This window comes from Felis catus, chromosome B3, assembly GCF_018350175.1.
Source record: "Felis catus isolate Fca126 chromosome B3, F.catus_Fca126_mat1.0, whole genome shotgun sequence".
Taxonomy (NCBI): domain Eukaryota; kingdom Metazoa; phylum Chordata; class Mammalia; order Carnivora; family Felidae; genus Felis; species Felis catus.
In genome coordinates, this window is record NC_058373.1 from 144,797,027 (window position 1) to 144,815,994 (window position 18,968).

General features: G+C 53.4%; 1 long non-coding RNA gene across 2 annotated transcripts; it reads left to right on the top strand.

The window, feature by feature from the left end:
* Window positions 1-5,415: 5,415 nt before the first annotated feature.
* LOC109501048 lies at window positions 5,416-7,582 on the top strand. Of its 2 annotated transcripts, XR_006600028.1 has the most exons (3): window positions 5,421-5,630; window positions 6,243-6,356; window positions 6,624-7,582. It is a non-coding gene; the product is annotated as an uncharacterized LOC109501048 (long non-coding RNA). The 2 variants fall into 2 exon arrangements; XR_002743305.2 differs by having other exon boundaries at window positions 5,416-5,630; window positions 6,243-7,582.
* Window positions 7,583-18,968: the final 11,386 nt, after the last annotated feature.

Sequence of the window (18,968 nt, forward strand, 5' to 3'; positions counted from 1 at the left end):
CTTTCAATTATGTTGGGAACCTAAAACCGCTCTAAAACCATAAAGGCTTAAACAAAAAGAAACCCAACCAACCAACCAAAAAAACCCCAAAGAGATGCCTCTTGTCTTTCCAGAATTCGGATGGATGGGAGTCCCCACAAAACCTGCAAAATTCAGAATGCTTCGACATTTTGGATGAAATATAACAAAAGTGCTTTAATTCTTAGTTGGTTTCCTAACGAAAGGAACATTTCTCGGAAGATGTTTGTCTTGGCCTGAGCTTTAGATGGACAGAAAGGCTCGGAAACCAGGGACCCTTCATGTTGGCCTGTGGCTCAGACTCCCACCATGTGTTGTCTCAGAAACCTCAGGCTGTAATACAAGGGAGGGGCCTGAGGATGTGTCATGACCAGGCCTTCCAGATTCTACATTTGATGCTTCGACATCTAGGGTCCCGGCTGACCTTGGAGGGACTGCCTCTCCCAGGGTCAAGAAAGCAGTCCCCTGGGAGCACATCTTGGGTACGCAAATCACCAAATCCAGAGCTGGCACCCCAACCACCGCCTCTACCAGGCCCCCTCACTCTGGGCCACCATTTCCTGCCCTAGTCACCCCGGAGCCAGGTTCCAGATAACTAGGGACAGTCGCCGTGCCCCCAGAACCCACCAAAAGGATTCGATCTAGCCAATTCTAAACCCACTGACCCGCCATGCCCATTCCCTCTGGTGGAAACCTCTGGTGAGATCCTGCCCACGTCTCCCCTCCCCCTCTGCTTGTGACTGACCCTGTGTTTCCTGACCCCTGGTGCAGACCCTCTTCTTGGGAGCTGTGTGCCCTACAAGCTATGTCTCAATGGCTGTCTGTTGAAGACTGAATGCAAAATCCTCACAGATGGGGAATCAATGCCCCAGAACAGGGAGCCCAGAACATTCTCTGTGCCCCTCGGCCCTTCTGCCATGTGAGGAGCACAGAGAATGTTCAGGGCCAGCCTGGTCTGACCGGAAGGGACCTACTCTGAAGGACGCTCACTAAAAGATCTGTCATAGAGGGGCCCAGCAGCCTCACTCATGACGGCCAGAGCATGACAACAGCCAGATGCCCGTCCCAATGAAGGCCTCGTGGCAAATCGACACAGAGGAACGCCACACGAGTGACCATAAAATGACAATTTACCCCCAATGACGTGGATGAATCCCACAAGCAAAATGTTGAACAAAACACCAGACACAACCCAGACATGCACTGGGATTCTATTTACAGAAAGTTTCCGGGCCCCTGGATGGCCCCATTGGTTAAGCGTCCGACTTCAGCTCAGGTCATGATCTTATAGCTTGTGAGTTGGAGCCCCGCGTCGGGCTCTGTGCTCACAGCTCTGATCCTGCTTCGGATCCTCTGTCTCCCTCTCTCTCTGCCCCTCCCCTGTTCACTCACGCTCTCCCTCTCAAAAATAAACATTATTTTTTTAAGTTAAAAAGTATCGTCACTAATAACTGATATTGGAGGTGGAATTTCTGGGTGACTTTTTACAGCTTTCTCTCCTCTGCACATACTTGCAAACATTTCTTTTATGTCTTGAATGCACAAGAGAACAGACTATGTCTGACTATGAAGAGACTATGGCCAGTCAGTTCTGTTGTCTGTGGGGCTTCTGTCCTGCCTTCTGTCATGGGGCTTGGTGACCTTGGTGTCCTTGAGAAGAATTGGCAGCGAGGATTTTTTTTTTTTTAATTTTTTTTTTCAACGTTTATTTATTTTTGGGACAGAGAGAGACAGAGCATGAACGGGGGAGGGGCAGAGAGAGAGGGAGACACAGAATCGGAAACAGGCTCCAGGCTCTGAGCCATTAGCCCAGAGCCCGATGCGGGGCTCGAACTCCCGGACCGCGAGATCGTGACCCGGCTGAAGTCGGACGCTTAACCGACTGCGCCACCCAGGCGCCCCGGCAGCGAGGATTCAAGGCCGACCGAGAAGGTGCCTCCCCGAACAGGATTGACATGTGCTTCTGCCAGGCCCTGACCAGAGTCCTTCTGATTGAATTGACCACTGAGTGCACTGCCGGGTTCGGGTCTATCTGGGTGACACCCTAAGGGTGAGGCCCTGTGTCAGCACAGTACAGCGTGGAGGGGGTCCCCTTGGATGCCCACCTTGGGCAGGCAGGGGCTCGTGTCCCTAAACCAAGAGGCAATCAAATCACTGTTCTGATTCACCCGGAACCCTCATGCTCTCCTGCCTCCTTGTCCTGGCCAAGCCCACTGGGCCCTGTCTCCCCTCAGTGTTGAGCCGGTGACTCCCCACTCCTGTAGAATTCCAGAGATATTTTTTTTTCTTTTCCTTTGTACGGAAATAGCTTTACAGATGGCAAACTACTCTGTGGAAATAGCTCTGGGATGAGTTAGCCATTTTCTTTCTTTTTTTTTTTTTTTTTTAGTGTTTATTTGTTTTGAGAGAGAAAGTGAGAACGGGGGAGGGACAGAAGGAGAGGGAGACAGAGAGTCCCAGGCAGGTTCCATGACATCAGCAGAGAGCCCGACACGGGGCTTGAACCCACAAACCATGAGATCATGACCTGAGACGCAGTCGGATGCTCAACTGACTGAGCCCCCCGGGCGCCCCTCGTAGTGTTTGAATTTCTATTTCCCTAATGAGGTGAGACATGAAGCATCGTTTCCTGTGCTTACTTGTCACCTTTGTACGTCTTTTGCCCATTTTTATATCCAGTTGTCAGTTTTGTCACTGTTGACTTTTTTTTTTTTAATTTTTTTTTTTCAACGTTTATTTATTTTTGGGACAGAGAGAGACAGAGCATGAACGGGGGAGGGGCAGAGAGAGAGGGAGACACAGAATCGGAAACAGGCTCCAGGCTCTGAGCCATCAGCCCAGAGCCTGACGCGGGGCTCGAACTCACGGACCGCGAGATCGTGACCTGGCTGAAGTCGGGCGCTCAACCGACTGCGCCACCCAGGCGTCCCCTGTCACTGTTGACTTTTAAGAATTTTTTGGAAATTTTGGACACCGGTCCTTTATCAGATGTGTCTTTTGCAAATATTCTGAGTCTGCGGCTGGACTTCTCGTTCTCTCGACGTTGTCATTCACAGACCGGTTTTTATTTCTAATGAATTCCAGCTCATCAAGTCACTGTACAGCCTCCCTTTCCTACCTGGTCACCAGTCACCTGCATCCGGGGGCACAGAGGCCACTTGCCTGGACCCAGGCAGGCTTGGCCAGGGAGACTCAAGCAGTGACCTGGCCTGTCCCCCTTCTCACTCTCGTGCTGGGGAGCCCCATCGGGCTGGGAGTTTGGTCTAAACATACTGTGGGGGTGGCTCCTGGCCAGACTCTGGGACCTGGGCCTGCAGAGGGAAGGTGGCTCCTGAGGCCTGGGTGCTGGTCACTGTCCCAACTGGCCACCACCACCTCCGGGCTGTTTGCTCCCCCCTCCCCAACCCCTCTCCCCCACCACCTCTGGGGCCCTGCCCTAGTTCAGGCCTCGCCTCTCGCCTGTCCATTCCTGGTTCTCCCAGACTGCCCACCCACGTGGCCTGGTGTCCTGGCCAGCCCGAGGCCCCTCCCTTCAGAGCAAAGCAGCTCTGCGGGTCCCGCAACCTGCCCGTGGCTCCTTCCCTCTTGGACACGTCCCTGCCACTCTGGCTGCCCCGGCCCCTCAGGCCTGGCTGGGACGACACCACCTCCTCCAGGAAGCGCTCGGTTTGCCTCTCCCTCCCACCCGCACTGGCCTCTCTACGCCTGAACAAGCACCCCCACAGCCTCTCCTGTTCCTGGTGCTCAGCACGTGTGCCTCTCGCTGGGCCATTCTGGGTCCCTCCCCGGTCGGGTGCTGCTCCTTCCTGCGTGCAGGGCTCTGAGGCTGCGGCCCCGGCGGCCCCACCCTTCCCTGCAGAAGCCACATCAGGGCAGGCAGGGGTGTGGCAGCGGTTGGGGCTCTTCGCCCCAGACTTCCCTAGTGCACACCCCAGTGGGCAGTGGTGCTGACACCCGGGGGCTCAGCACCAGGCCCACCCCCCCCCCCACACCAGCTCTCAGCACCTTCCGAACCCCGCCTGGAGTACACCCTTCCAGGCTGCATGGACGCCAGGGGCCTGCTGTGGAGTGCTGGATGGGCCAGCGCCAGGGTAAGGGGGTGGGGCAGACGAGACCCCCAGAGGCCTCCTGAACAGAGACCCCAGCCCTGAGGGCCTGCCTTCTGGGGGAGGGGAGTGGGGCTGAGGTCCTCCACGTGGCCCCGAGTCCACGTGACACTTGCCTGCCTGAGAGCCTCGCTGTGGCTCGGGAGCCTCGCCGTCAGGAACACACGTGCTCCGTCTAGTCCAGAGACACCCTGCGCGGCTCCCAGGCCGTCACCTCGCGGGGACCGAGTGCCTGCTCCAGTTGCCAGGATCCTGTCGCCTCTCTCTTCCTTCACGTCCCATCGGTGGTGTAACTGCTCCCACTGGTGGAAACTCTAAGAAAACCTCTCAGGACGGCTTCCTGCACCGGCTGCGCCTTCTGTCCTTCCCGCGAGGGTCGTCCTCGTTGGCCTACGCGTGCTCCTCCCGGACCTCCCACGGCCCCTTGTTTCTGTGGGGTCGGTGCCGATGCCCCCACTCTCATGCCTCCTTTTCTAATTTGAGTCCGTTTTTCTGAGCGCATCTAGTCAAGCGTCTGTCAAGTGTGCTGCTCTTCGAAGGAGCCAACTGTAGGTTCCACGTCCCAGTTTTCCCCTATTTTTCCATCCTCCGTGTGTACCTCCTCCCTTCTCCTGACCCTGAACCTGGGCTGTACTTCTCGCTCCTGAAGTCAGGTCCGCTGGCGGCCTGGCTCCCGGGTTTTCACGCGGCGCTCACCGCACAGCACCCCCTCGGCCCTGCTTTCCCCACACCCCTCACACCCCACTCTGCTGCGTTGTCCTTTTCGCTGGGCTTGAGCTGGTTTCTGACTTCCCTGTGAGCAGCCGTGGGGAGGGGCTCAGGCGCAGGGGAGGGTAGAGGCTTCCGTGAGGAAGAGACACTTGAACCGAGTCTGGGAGACCGAGGAGCCAAGGGCCTGGAGACCACGGAGTGGGCCCCTCCCAGGCCTGTGGGAGGCTGGGGCCAGGGCCCCAGGGGGTGTGTCAGGGGCTGGGTTCCTGGGACGGATGCTGGGCCGAGTGGGGCTGCTGAGAGTGGTGCCTGGCAGGGGCCGTGGGCAGAAAGGGGAAGGGGCGTTGGACACAGAAGGGCCTTCCCTCAGGTCCCGGTGACAAAAGTTTATCAAAGGACAAAGGGAGTGATATGTCATGATTCCCAGGTGGAAAACCTCCCAAGAGGAAAGGCGTCTGGAAGGGTTCGGAGCGGAGGCAGGGGTGCAGGGGTCCCAGGCACAGGAGGGGGCACGAGAGACATGGGACGCAGTCTGAGGCTCCCTGGCAGGCTCCCCGCTTCATCTGCCCTTGAATTTTGGGTCTCCACCCCCCCCACCCCCCCGCCGGCCCCATGAGGCTGGTGGGGGCAGGCTCCAAGTGCACTGCCCAGGCAGCCCTGACCCTGAGCAAGGCCGGCCCGGTTCCAGCACCAGAGTGGATCGGGAATGGCCAAGGAATCCCTGCATTTCCTGAGACATTTCTTGAAGACACCCCCTCACTTGTGTGCCACAGACAGAAGGGCCTCCCTTGGAAGGTGGGGGAAGCCGGGGACTGCCTGAGGGGCCCTGGGTGGGGGTGGGGTGGGGTTTGGGCAGAGGCCAGGGAGGGAGGCTCTCCCCAGCACCAGCCGGCTCTGCCTGGTCTGTGCTCACCTGGGGACAAAGAGCTGGCTCCCAGGAGACTTGCCCCAAGATCTCCAGGCTGACGGGGAGGCAAGGCGGAGGCAGTATCAACCCAGCAGGTGGAGACAGAGAGACCTGGTCCTGTGTCCAGGGCCCCAGCCCATGGCTGCAGAGATGGGCAGAGGACCCTGCAGGGCCTGTGTCCCTAGGCCTGAGCCATTCTGGACCGGGACCTGGTGGTCAAGCTGGAGGGGGTGCCTGGGCAGGGACCCTTTCTGACCGTGGCCCCAGGACCGCAGACTCCCCAGTACCCGTGCTCTGGCCCCACATCCTGCAGGCAGGGAGGGACCCATGTTTTACCTGCCCGATGGCACACTAGGGCATGGAGGGTGCTGCCTGAGGCCCCCCCATGCGGCTCAGAGTCCAGCTGTGTGCTCGGCCGAGGCCCGGGCATGGATGGGGCCAGGACTGTTTGTCGTCTGTGCCTGGGGACCTAGCCCTGTGCTGTGCCCTGCCCACCACAGACACAGGCTGGGCTCTGCTGTCGGGGCGGACCGAGGCTTCCAGAAGGAGATTCCCCACCGAGGCCCCACTGCCCACCAGGAGAACTATGGTCAGCTCAGCCTGTGCCCCTACAGGTGATTAAGACTTTCTCTCCAGTAAGGGGATGGGATCTGCCTCAGGGTGGGGGTGACACTGTCCAGGGAGGTCCCTGAAGATGGGAGGTTCGGGGCTCATCGGGGGCCAGGGAGGGACTCTTGGTCCCCTGTCCTGTGAAGAGAGAGGGAAGGGCCTGAAGGCCAGGGCCAGCCCCCGCCTGTGCTGGGAACTGAGGTCTCCTAGGGCGTCAGTAACAAGGTTCCTGATGTGCTTACCTGTGGGGATTGAGTTTGTTTCCACGTTAGGAGGGGGGCGACCGTCCTATGAGGACAGAACCGGCCACACGTTGACAACCGTTACTCGCATGTGCCTTTAACAAATGACGTAGCGATGAGCGTTCAACTCTCCCCTGTTGAGTTGTTTCGGTTATGCACCGGAAGCGTTTTCCAACGACCGCCCTTGAGCGACAGCCACCCGAGTCGCTGTAAGTAGTGACCTGCGGGCAAGGGCTTTCCGCGGGTAAAACAGGCCCAAGAAAACCCCAACCCAAAGTCAGCAAGACTTTCAGTGCATTAGAAGTTTTTCCCAGAAATTCTCTCCGCCACCAGACAGTAGGCCGATCTGCTCTTTATATGGTTTCATTTGGTTTCCACGCCTGGGCGGCATCACAGCGGCGAAGGGTTTCCTTCCAGAGAAATGCTCCCCTGGAGAAGACAAAGCCAACCCTCGTCAAAGGGCGTGTTGCAGAAACTGCCCCCACCTGACTCTGTGTCCCCTGGGAATGTGCTCGCGGGAAAGAGCCAGGAGGCAAGGGCAGCGTCGCGAGGAAACGGGGAGACGCGCTGGAATAATTCCCACAAGGACAAATATTCGGAACAGAAAATGAAAACCGTTTGCCCTCAATTTTCCTGTGCGGAAATACCATGCAACCCCCTCGCCCTGGCTGGGCTCAGGTCAAACGTCTGGGTACAAACGCAGAAAGTCAAGTCTCCGGGTCGGAATTTACGCTGTAAAGGAGGTTGAGATCCAGGCACAACTCAAGGGGTCGCGGCCCAACTATTGGGTCCAAGTGCCTACAATCTGAGATTCCCAAACCTCCAGACAAAGCCCCTGGCACCGCGCATGTGAGGGAACAGTGGTGTCCCCTCCTGGGGGACCGTGGGGACACGTGATCGTGGTCCTTCAGCCCCGCCTCCCGCCTCCCATAACAAGTCAGGTTGGGGGCCCCAGGGACCCCCTCCATAGGCTTCACAGGCACCCTCCTTTCAGATCCCCACGTGTTCTGTCTGCGTGAAATCTTTCCGTGAAGGCCTCGGGAGCAGTGGGGACGCTGAGCGTGCGTGACCGACACAAGCCAGGACACAGGTAAGGACCCGGTTCTGGAGAAGGTCCTGCGCGCAGCCGTCCTGGCGAGCTTGGGCAGCTGCGACAGCGCAGGGGGGACCTGGGCCGGCGCCCTGCTCGCGGTCCCGGATCAGGAAGCCTCTGGGCTGGCGATGCTCTGCCCCGAGGCCATCGAGGCCGGTCCCGGCACGCCCCAGCGGGGATGCGGGAACACGGGGGACCCGGGACATGGGGACCGGGGGCCTCGGGGGCTCAGGGGCGCGCTCAGCGACCCTCCGGCCGCGCCACCTCCGGCCGCCGCGCCGGGACGGGGGCGGGACCCGCGGGGGACGTGGCGGCGCCGCCCTTCCGGGGCCGGGCGGGGACACGCGCCACCGGGCCGGACGACGGGGGCGCTGATCCGGAGACCCGGGGCCGCCTCCGCCCCGGCTGCGCCCCGCCCTGGGTCCCCGGGCCTGGCGAGGCCGATCCGTCCCGGGGTCCTCAGCCCTGCGCGGCTGGGGCGCGGGAAGCGTGGCGGCGCAGGAGGAGCCGAGAGGCGGAGGGTCGGCCTGGGGAGCTCGGTGTCCGGGGGCGGGGAGGGGGCCGCGACTCTGGTCCCCTCCCCACTCCAGCCTGCACGTCCGGGAGCCACCGGAGGGCCGAGTGCCCCGTGGGCGGCCTGGCCCCGAGGGGGCGCTCCTCGCAGGCTCCCCCCCTTTCGAAGCAGGGCCCACGGGCTCCATGGCGAAGGCCCCCTGCCCCTCGGTGAGCAGCTGGCGGAGGGGCCACCGCGGCCACCAACCGAATGAGACGTTTCGCCCAGCGGGTGTTCAGAGACGAGCCCTTGGGCCATCCGGCCGCCTCTTTGCTTCTCCCCCACTCGTGGTTCCGGAAGCGCACACGTGGTCAGACACTGGGTGTTGGACCCCTTGAGATGCTCCCAGTAGGAAGCAAGGGTGACCGCTTCTCCGCCTGACCTCGTCACCAATGCCCGGCTCCCAGGCAGTGACCCTGGACGGAGAGCCCAGCATCAGGAAGAAATGCCACAGGAAACACCCCTGGTGCCAGGGGGCTCCCTGGAGGGACAGCCCTTCTCTGGGCCTCTTGTCACAGAGGCAGAAGTCAGGGAGATGGCCATGGGGGACACGTGTGGGGAGTGTCCAGGTGTGGTCCTGTGCCTGATGTCCGTGGGGCAGCTTGTCATGGCGGGGGGACCTTCTCCAGCGGCCTCACCCCCTGTGTGGCCAGCAGCTGTGGGCCAGCAGGACAGACCGAAATCCAGGTCAGCTCGAGTTGTCCCTGACCTTGGTGATGAGCGAATCCTGCCCAAGCAGGGCTCGTTGTGGCAGAGCCAAACAGGCTCCCCTGGCCCCCCGGGTCGGTCCGAGGAGCAGAGAAGGATCTAGGGACGCCTGAGCAGTGCAGGCCCAGTGGGGAGTCTGTCTGTCTGTCTGCAGGTCCGTGTGTCAGCTGCCTCTCTCAGCCTTCCACATCGGCGTCCTAGCGACCTTGTCCGACATGGATAAGGGCAGTTACCATTTTCATTGCGAATGAATTGACATTGTTTGCTTCAACCCATATGCATCCGTTTTAATTTTATTTTATTAAGGTTATTTATTTATTTTGAGAGGGTGGGGGGAGCAAGCAGTTGAGGAGCAGAGAGAGAGAATTTCAACCAGCTCCACGCTGTCCGTGCAGAGCCCAATGCAGGACTCAAACCCACAAACTGTGAGATCATGACCTGAGCTAAAATCAAGAGTCAGACACTTGGGCTGCCTGACTCGCTCAGTTAAGCGTCTGACTTCGACTCAGGTCATGATCTCACGGTTTGTGAGTTTGAGCCCCCCATCAGGCTCTGTGCTGACAGCTCAGGGCCCGAAGCCTGCTTCAGATTCTGTGTCTCCTTCTCTCTCTGCCCCTCCCCGGCTCATGCTCTGTCTCTCTCTCTCTCTCTCTCTCAAAAATAAAATAAACGTAAAAAAAAATTAAAAAATAATAATAATAAAAAATAAAAAATTTTGGTTTGTGTTGATTTGTCCTTCCTGCACCGGCTGTAGAAAGTGCGAGCTTCCAAATAAAACAAACCGCACACCAGTGTTTTGGTCTGTAACAGCTAAACAAGTTTGTCAAGGAATCTCTGTTAATATTTTATATCGAATTTAAATAAGCTGATGGCGTCACCCTCCCACCTCCTAAAACAGAAAAACAAAACCAAAAACCTCAGCTCCCAGCTGAAAGCGGGGAGCCACTGTCCCATCCCTCCCGGGGTTGGAAGCCTTGGACACCAGAAGACTCGCCTCCCTCCTCCCATGCTGTGTGCGCCACCCCCCCCCAAGCTCCCTCCCCTCCACCAGTGGTGTCACCTTACAGCCTGATGGGTACCTCCCCTGTCAGAAGGGGGTGGGGAGACAACCCTCCCTCCGAATCACCCTGGAGGCTGTGAAGTTCACTGTCATTAGGTGTAGCGTAGAGGAGACTTCTTCCCTGCCTTCCTGCTTCCCTGGTGAGTCTGTCCCAGAGCTGTCCCCACCCCTGCCAAAGCACAGACACCACGAGGGGACCCGTGTCCTGGGCTCCTCCTGGCTCTGGCCCTGCCCTGCGTGGGGGTCTGTGACTGCCTTGTGTTCCAGATCCAGGCCTCTCTAAGCAGCAGACCGACATCCAGGAAAATGCATCCCATTTCCAAAGAAGCCATTTCTCCCGGCCTGGCCTGCGGGCTGCACCTCCCCACCCCCTCCTCCCCGGATGGGACTAGGCCGAACTCCATGGCTGACACGAACTTCACAAGGGGCTAGTGTGACAGACTCAGGGGTCTCCTTCCAGAAGCCCTTGACATCCTGGGTTGAGGTTCTGAGAAGGCATCAGAGCCCATCTGGGAGGCCCAGGTCAGGGGCCCAGGGGCTCACACCCTACAGGATGGATGTTGGAAGGAGGACACCATGAGGGCTTCCTCAGCACCCAAAACCTTCCCTCCTTAAGACGCCCTCACACAGCTCAGGGGCCTTCGTTCCCTGCAGACTGACTATCTGGCCCCACATCCCCTGAAGCCACCCCTGACTAGTGGCCCCCACGGTGCTCACCCCAGCCCCACCCCGGGCCCCAGGACTCCCACAGTTTGGCTCCAGTAGCCCCAGGAGCCAATGTCTGTCACAGCTGATGGCTGGTCTCAGGCCTTAGGACCCCGGTGGGAGTCCTAGACTTGGACCCCACAGGGGCTGCTGGACACTGTGGGGGAGGACAGGGGACAGACTTATTCAGTGGGCCCCCAGGGAGGACAAGAGGGGGACAGCCACCTCCTGGTAGGCCCTGGCTGGGGAGGCTCCCCAGGGCTGGAAAGAGTCAGAGTTAGAGAGGAACCCGAAGGGAAAGGAAGCAGCCAGGGTTGCACCCTTCCCAAGGTCAAGGGGAGGAGCAAGCTAGAGCATGTCACAAGTTCAGACCCAGTGGAGTCAGGTTAAAAAATGTGTTTTGTTAGAAGAAGAAGAAGGAGAAGAAGAAAAAGAAGGAAAGAGAAAGTTCCAGAAGTGGGCAGGCAGCCACTCAGGGCCACTCAGCTCCCTTCAGGGAGCTGCTAACAACTGCCTGTGCCCTGCCCCCTGCATCTCAGACCTGGGTGGCAGTGTGGTTCTGCCCACCGTGTGCCCCCTCCTTGTGGATTGGAAGGGGGAAAGGGGTGGCGGCCGTGTCCCCACTGCTCACTCTTTGCTACAGACAAGGTCACGAAGGGAAGGCCACGAAGAGGTGGAGACTTTCCAAGCAGGTTCCACCCAGTGTCTCCTCCCAGCTACCTAGATGCCGGGGTGGCAGCAGCAGCTGCTCTGTTTGGGGGCCAGAGCCCAGGATGGTCACTCGGACTGTTCTGTAAACTCCTGACTCCAGGGCCAGGTTCAGGGGTCCAACACTTCCCCGCCCCCAAGCCGCTCAGAGCCCGTTCCTCCAACTCTTGCAGAAGTTTTGTAAGCACCTGATTACGTCTGCTAAATCAACCCCTGCTTAGATTACCCAGAACCCGTACCCTGCCTGTCACAGGATTTGCTGTGGAAATGACACGGCCTTAATGCCACGTACGAGGCACGGGTGGTATCAGGGTCCACTAGCTCAAGACCACAGGAACGCACCTGTTGTTGGGCAAGTGAGGGGAGCACATACCATGGGCACCCATGGGGTGTCTCAGTGGGAAGGTGCTAGAAAGCACTTGGATTCAGGCTTGGAGGAGGTAATTTTAGTAAAGTTCAAGAAAGCAGACTTTGCTTTAGAATGGACGCTGTTGGGAAGTGGGGGACATTGTATGACTGAATATCATAATAAATCTTATCTAGAAGGAAGGAAGGCTGAAAAAGATAGGTTTGAGCTCTAAGGGTCCGCTTATACGTGGATATTTTCCTTTTTTTAATGTTTGTGTATTTTTGAAAGAGAGACAAAGTGTGAGCAGGGGAGGGGCAGAGAGAGAGAGAGAGAGAGAGACAGAATCCGAAGCAGGTTCCAGGCTCTGAGCTGTCAGCACAGAGCCCGTTTTGGGGCCCAAACTCGTCAACTGTGAGATCATGACCTTGAGCTGAAGTCTGATGCTTAACCCACCGAGCCACCCAGGCGCCCCTATATGTGGATATTTGTAGCAACTGCAGCCCATCGCTATCAATGTATTTTCTCTTCCTTATGATTTTCTTAATAACATTTTCTTTCCTCTGGCTTCCGTTATCGTAAGAATACAATACTGCATACAACATACCGAATGTGCCTTGTTTACGTCATCAGTAAGGCTTCCAGTAAACAGCAGGCTAGCGGCAGCTGAGTTGCTGGGTTTGGGGGAGTCAGAAGTCACGTACAGATTTTCAACTGCACCGTGGGGTGTCCGTGCCCCTAAACATCACGCTGTTGAAGGGTCAGCTGTAACAGGTGAAAAAGCAGCCGTCACTCGCAGTAACCACGAGACGGAGAGGGTTTGGCCACTTTGTGGTTTCGAAATCGTTCATATTTCCGCCTGGATTCAGCCGTGATCGCAGATTGTTCTTGTTGGTTTTGATCCATCACGGTCACAGAATGGTCTTGTCTGGCTGACGTCAGTTCCTCTGAGACCATTTGTGTTCAGCAGGAGAACGCCGTGGTCTCGCCACCAGGGTCAGGCCGGCACCCTCCCCACACCCCCGCCCCCCGCCCCGGGGTCAGGGGCTGCTTTTCTCTCTCGAAACAAGAAAATAGGCATATATGCAGGCTGGGAGGCGGGGGAGCCCTGAGCTCTTACAGCAAGACATTTGGTAAAACTGCTTTCAGTGCACCCTGTGTCTACGAGTCTGGGAGCGCCTGGGTGGCTCAGTCGGTCGAGTGTCCGACTCTTGGTTTCCGCTCCGGTCACGACCTCATGGTTTGTGGGATGGAGTCCTGCACGGGGTTGGTTCTGCAGTGACAGTGCAGAGCCTGCTTGGGAGTCTCTCTCTCCCTCTCTCTCTGCCCCTCCCACACTCTCACATGCATGCTCTCTCTCAAAACAAATAAATATAAATAAACATTAAAAAAGAACAAAACACTAAAACTGAAAAGTCTGTCAAATGTGCTGATGGGTTGCGTCTCCCACCTACTCCCGCTACGTTGTCTCCTCACCCACAGTCCAAACCTATGACCTCACAGGGAGGTCTCTATGACTAATTGACTGAGAAGGAAAAACCTCGATCCTGGTTTACAAATGGCGCGGAAGGGACGGCTCAAGCCCTACAGTCCCACTTAGGGGTGGCCCGAAAGGACAGAGAGGAAGGAGAAGCCTCTCATTACTTCAAGCACGGTGCCTGTTCTGAAAGATAGCCAGAAATAGTATGGCTCTATATTGACTCATGGGCAGTTATTAATGGCTTGGCTTGATCACCAGAGCCTTGAGAAAACCACACTGCAAGACCGGAAAAGAGGTGGTCTGGGAAAGGCATAAGAGGATGGACCGCTCTGGGGAGGCATGAGCTGTGCAGACACTTTGCCACGTTGTGAGTACCCGTCAAAAGGCATCTACCGCAGACGAGGCTCTCAGGAATCGGTTGGACGAGACAGTCCATTCTGTGCCCAGCAGCCAGTCTCCTTAGCCAGCCAGCCACGTGCTTGTTCAGTGAGCCCACGTACAGAGTGGCCAAGGAGGCAGGGGTGGGGGCCAGGCGTGGGCTCAACATCAAAGTCCAACCCATGGACTTCGCCTCACCGGGCCTGACATGGACACCATCCCAGTTGAGAATTTAACCCCCAAGAGCACAGACTAATGGTGAGCCCCTGATATTTCCTGGGGGGACGGCCAGTCACTTGGGTGGAGGATCGATTACATTAGATCTCTTCCATCGTGGAAGGAGCAGCAGTTTGCACTGGAACAGACATTTCTTCTGGATGTGGATCTGCTTTCGCTGCCTGTAACGCCCTGGAAGCACTGCCCCCCACAGACTTCCAGTATGCCTTGTGGGCCTTTATTGTAGCCCACGGATCGTTTCTTTGATGTAGAGAGTAATTTTACAGCAAAAAAAATGTGAAGCAGTGGGCTAGGCACATGAAACCCACTGGTCTTTGATGCACTCATCCAGAAGCGGTGACCTGGTAGGTTGAATGACCTCCTGAGGACTCCTTTTAGCACACTCCGAAAAGATGGGACTCCATCTCACAGGTTGTGACGTTATCTCAATTATAGTCATAGTACGGTTACTTATATGGAGTGCTGTTTTTCCCAAAGCCAGAATACGGGAGTTTGCGAGTCAAAGGGTGGTCAAGGAACTGGCTCCTCTAGCTACTATTCCCAGGAACTAAGTGGTTTCTTGGAGGCACCTCTTGGTACTTCCGTTCCAGTTGTGAAAGGTTATCAGAAAACAATGTCAACCCAAAACTGGCAGGAAACTGCTGAGAATTCAGATCCTTTGGGTATGTTTGGGTCCTACTACTAGATGAAAACCTCCAACTAGCCAAGGTCCCAGCTAGGGGGAAATAAAACAGGGAATAGGTAATGGAAGAAGAAATTTAGAAAAATCATGTCTGAAAGTCGCTAAGAGAGTGGGTCTTAAATGCTCCCATCACAACAACAGCAAAAATGGTAATTAGGTGAGGTGAAGGATGTGTTAACTAACCTGACCATTTTGTAGTATACACATGTGTCAAGCCATCACATTGTACAGTTTACACTTACACCAGGTTCCATGTCAGTTATATCCCAATAAAACTGGGGGGAAATATCGATTATGCCCTCAACAAAATACCAGCAAACAGAATTCAACAACACTTTAAAGGGTTTGTAAACTGTGACCAAGTGGGATTTATTCCTGGATGCAAGAGAAGTTCCTCATAAAAAGGCCATCAGTGTAATACATCATGTTACCAGAATGAAGGGGAAAAAACCCTGCATGATCATCTCACTTGATGCAAAAAGAATTACTGGACAAAATTCAATGTCCACCCATGATAAAAACACTCAACCAACCAGAAATACAGGAAGCTAAATACAATAGAAATGATATGGGAACAGCCCACAGGAACATCATACTCAGTGATGAGAGACTGAAAGTTTTTCCTCTAAGATCAGGAAGAAGGCAACGATGCATGCTTTCGCCACTTCTATTCATAACTGGAAGTTCTTGCCAGAGCAATTGGGCAAGAAAAAAAAAGGCATACTAATTGGAAAGGAAGAAATAAAATTATCTTTGTTCTCAGATGACAGACATATACATGGATATATTAAGTGCAGAAAACCTTAAAGATTTCATTAAAAAAAACTGTTAGAGATAATATGTTCAGAAAGCTACAGGATACAAAAATCAACACACAAAAATTGATTGGATTTCTATACACTAACAATGGCCAACTATCCAAAAGGAAACTAAGAACACAATTTGCAATAGCATCAGAAAGAATAAAATACTAGGAATAAACCTCACCAAGGAGGTGGATGACTTGTACAATGAAGACTACAAAACATTGCTGAAAGAAGATACAGAGATAATGGAAGAAGGTCCCATGGTCACGAACTGGAAGATTGAAGGCTATAAAGGTGTCTACACCACCCAAAGCAATCTACAAAGTGAAGGCAATTTCTATCAAGATCTCAATGGCATTTTCTGCGGAAAGAGAAAATCCCATCCTAAAATATGTATGGAATCTCAAGGGATCCCAAATAGACAAACCAATGTTGAAAAAGGACAACAGATCTGGAAGACACACTTCCTGATTTCAAAACCATTACAAGGCTTTGGTAGCCAAAATAGTGTGGTAGTGGCATAAAGACAAACATAGACCATGGAATAGAATGGACCCAAACCTGTGTTTTCATAGGTCAAAACCTTTACAACTTTGGATTTGGCAATGATTTGGATGCGATGCCAAAGGCAAGGGCAACGAAAGAAAAACTGGACAACTGGACTTCATGAAAGTGTTAATATTTTGTATGCATGTGAAAAGACATTATCAAAAAATGTTTTGTATATCACTATTTGTATATCGAATGTATATATATATCAGGGCCCCTGGGTGGCTCGGTTGGTTGAACATCTGACTCTTGATTTCGGCTTGGGTGGTGATCTCCATGGAATCATGGAATCGAGCCCCATGTTGGGCTTTACACTGGGTGTAAAGCCTGCTTGGGATTCTCTCTCTCTTCCTCTACCACTCTCACTCTTTCTTTAAAAAAAAAAAGTATAAATATCAAAAGGCAACCTACAGAATGGAAAATAATATTTGCAAATCATATAAGACATTAATGATTAGACATTAATATCCAGAATATATAAAGAACTCCTAAAACTTAACAACAAAATAACCCACCTGATTTCAAAATGGGCAAAGAGTTTGAATAGACATTTCTCCAAAGAAGAGATACAAATAGCCAATGAGCACGTGAAAAGATGCTCAACATCACTCATCATTAGGGAAATACAAGTCAAAACCACAATGAGATATGATCCTACTAGAATGGTTATTATGAAAAAAGAAACAGAAAATCACAAGTGGTGTGAGGATGTGGAAAATTGGAACACTTGTGCACTGTTGGGGTTGGTAGAAATGTGCCACTGTGGAAAACTGTATGGTAATTCTCAAAAAATTAAAGCTAGAATTAGCATATGATCCAGAAACTCCACTTCTGGGTGTATATCCAAAGAGTCTCAAAGAGATATTTGCACACCCATGTCCAGAACAGTATTATTCATGGTAGCCAGAAGGTCAAAGCAGTCCAGGTGTCCGTTGAGAGGTGAATGAATAAGCTCACAGTGGTATATACACACAGGAGAATATATTCAGCTTTGAAAAGAAGGAAAATTCTGTCACATGCCACAACATGGATGAACCTTGAAGACATTATGCTGAGTAAAATAAGCCAGTCACAAAAAAGATGAACATCGTCTGATTCCACTTCTGTGAGGTCCCTAGAGGAGTCAGATTCAGAGCACCAGAAAGCAGAATGGTAGGTGTCAGGCTGGGGGAGGTGATTGTTTAATGCATATAGAGTATCAGTTTTACAAATGAAAAACTTCCGGGGGTGGGTTGTACAATAATGTAAATATACCTAACACTGCTGAACTATACACTTAAAAATGGCTAAGATGGTAAATTTTGTGTTATGTGTGTATTTTATCACCATTCAAAACTCAACTATGGCCTCAGGACCAGTTACAATGACCGTAACAGCCGTGGATATTTTCTTCCTTGCCAGTTATGTGGCATGAGTTAGCTAGACTGAAAGCAGACCAAGGAAAATAAAGATGTGACTCACCCACTCTGCCGCTGCCATGATGGACTGTGGATGTACTGCCCAGATTCCCCTTCAACAGGGTTGTTGCCTCAGCTGCCAGGAGGGCTGTTAGTTGACAAGACTTCAGCTGTGGGCCCCTTTAGGGACCGTCTCAGCTATAGGGAGCAGTCCCTTTCTTGGGGACTTCCCATGGACAATGACTGATCTGAGGGGAGGGTGTAAAGACTTGGCTGTCTTTACTCAACTCAGAGCAGGTGAAGGGCAGGTCTAGGCCCAGAGATCCCCGGGAGGCTGGCTAAGGCTCTCGCCAGGGCTGCGCTGACGCTCAACCTCTCCTGCCTTCCTGCCACGTTCCCCTGCCTTCCATAGGTCTTGTTCCCAAAGACATGTCTTAGTGAGCACATGTCTTGCACACTAAACTCCTCAAGTCTGCTTCTGAGACTCCATCAAGCTCTTCCTCCGTGACTGGTGGAGTGAGCTAGAGGTAGAGGTAGAGAAAGGGCAGAAAAAACCAATATTACGAAAAAGCAGAGAAGGTGATCTGAGATGCTACAGTTATTAGCAATCCTGTCTAAGAGGTCGTTATGAATGATTTTTTAAAGTGTTTTTTAAAGTTTATTTCTTTCTAGAGAGAATGTGTGCAAGCAGGGGAAGGGCAGGGGGGGGGGGGAGGGAGAGAGAGAATCCCAAGCAGACTCCATGCTGTCAGCACAGAGCCTGATGCGGGGCTCCATCCCACAAACAGTGAGATCATGACCTGAGCTGAAATGAAGAGTCGGATGCTCAACTGACTGAGCCACCCAGGCGTCTCTGTTATTAATATTTTCTGTAGATTCATTTGAAAAGACAGGATATAGGTCCCTAAAGAAATACAAACTGGGAAACTAAATTAAGAAGGAAGTTTAAAACCTATAACCATTAAAGACATTGTATATTTTTTTCAAAATAATACATTTTCAAGCAATATCTACCAAATGTCGAAAGAACAGATAATTCCAATCTTACACAGAACCTCCCAGAGAATATAAAAAGAAGGACTACTCCCCAACTAGATGTGTGTGTGTGTGTGTGTGTGTGCGTGTGTGTGTATGTGTTAGCCTATTGCTACCAAAGCAAACAAGGGCAGTATAAAAAAAATGTATAGGCAAGTCTCATTCATGAACAAAGATTCAAAAATACGGAATAAAATCTTAGCAAAGTCAATTCATTAAATGTATAAATATTTATATCAAATAACAGCCAATTGGAGTTTATCTCAGGAATGCAAGGTTGGTTTAATATTTTAAAATGGAGTAATATAATCTTCTATGTTTGATCATCTTAAATTTCACAGTCATGCCATCAAAATCAAGTCTAGGTGAGGACGAGGCTCCTCTAGGGCCATTCCTCAAACACAGTTTCTCTTGGTCTGTAGATCCAGGTTGGCTAGCTCACCCCTGCCACACACACCACAGCATACAGTGGTAGACTTGACATGGGGTAACTTCTCCCGACCCTCCTGCTCAGACAGGGGCCAGTGAGGAACACGAAGGAGTCACTGGTCATAGCAACTGTGAAACCCAGCCAAGAAATTCTTTGATTAGGTCTTTTTTTTTTTTTTAAGTTTATTCATTTATCTTGAAAAAGAGAG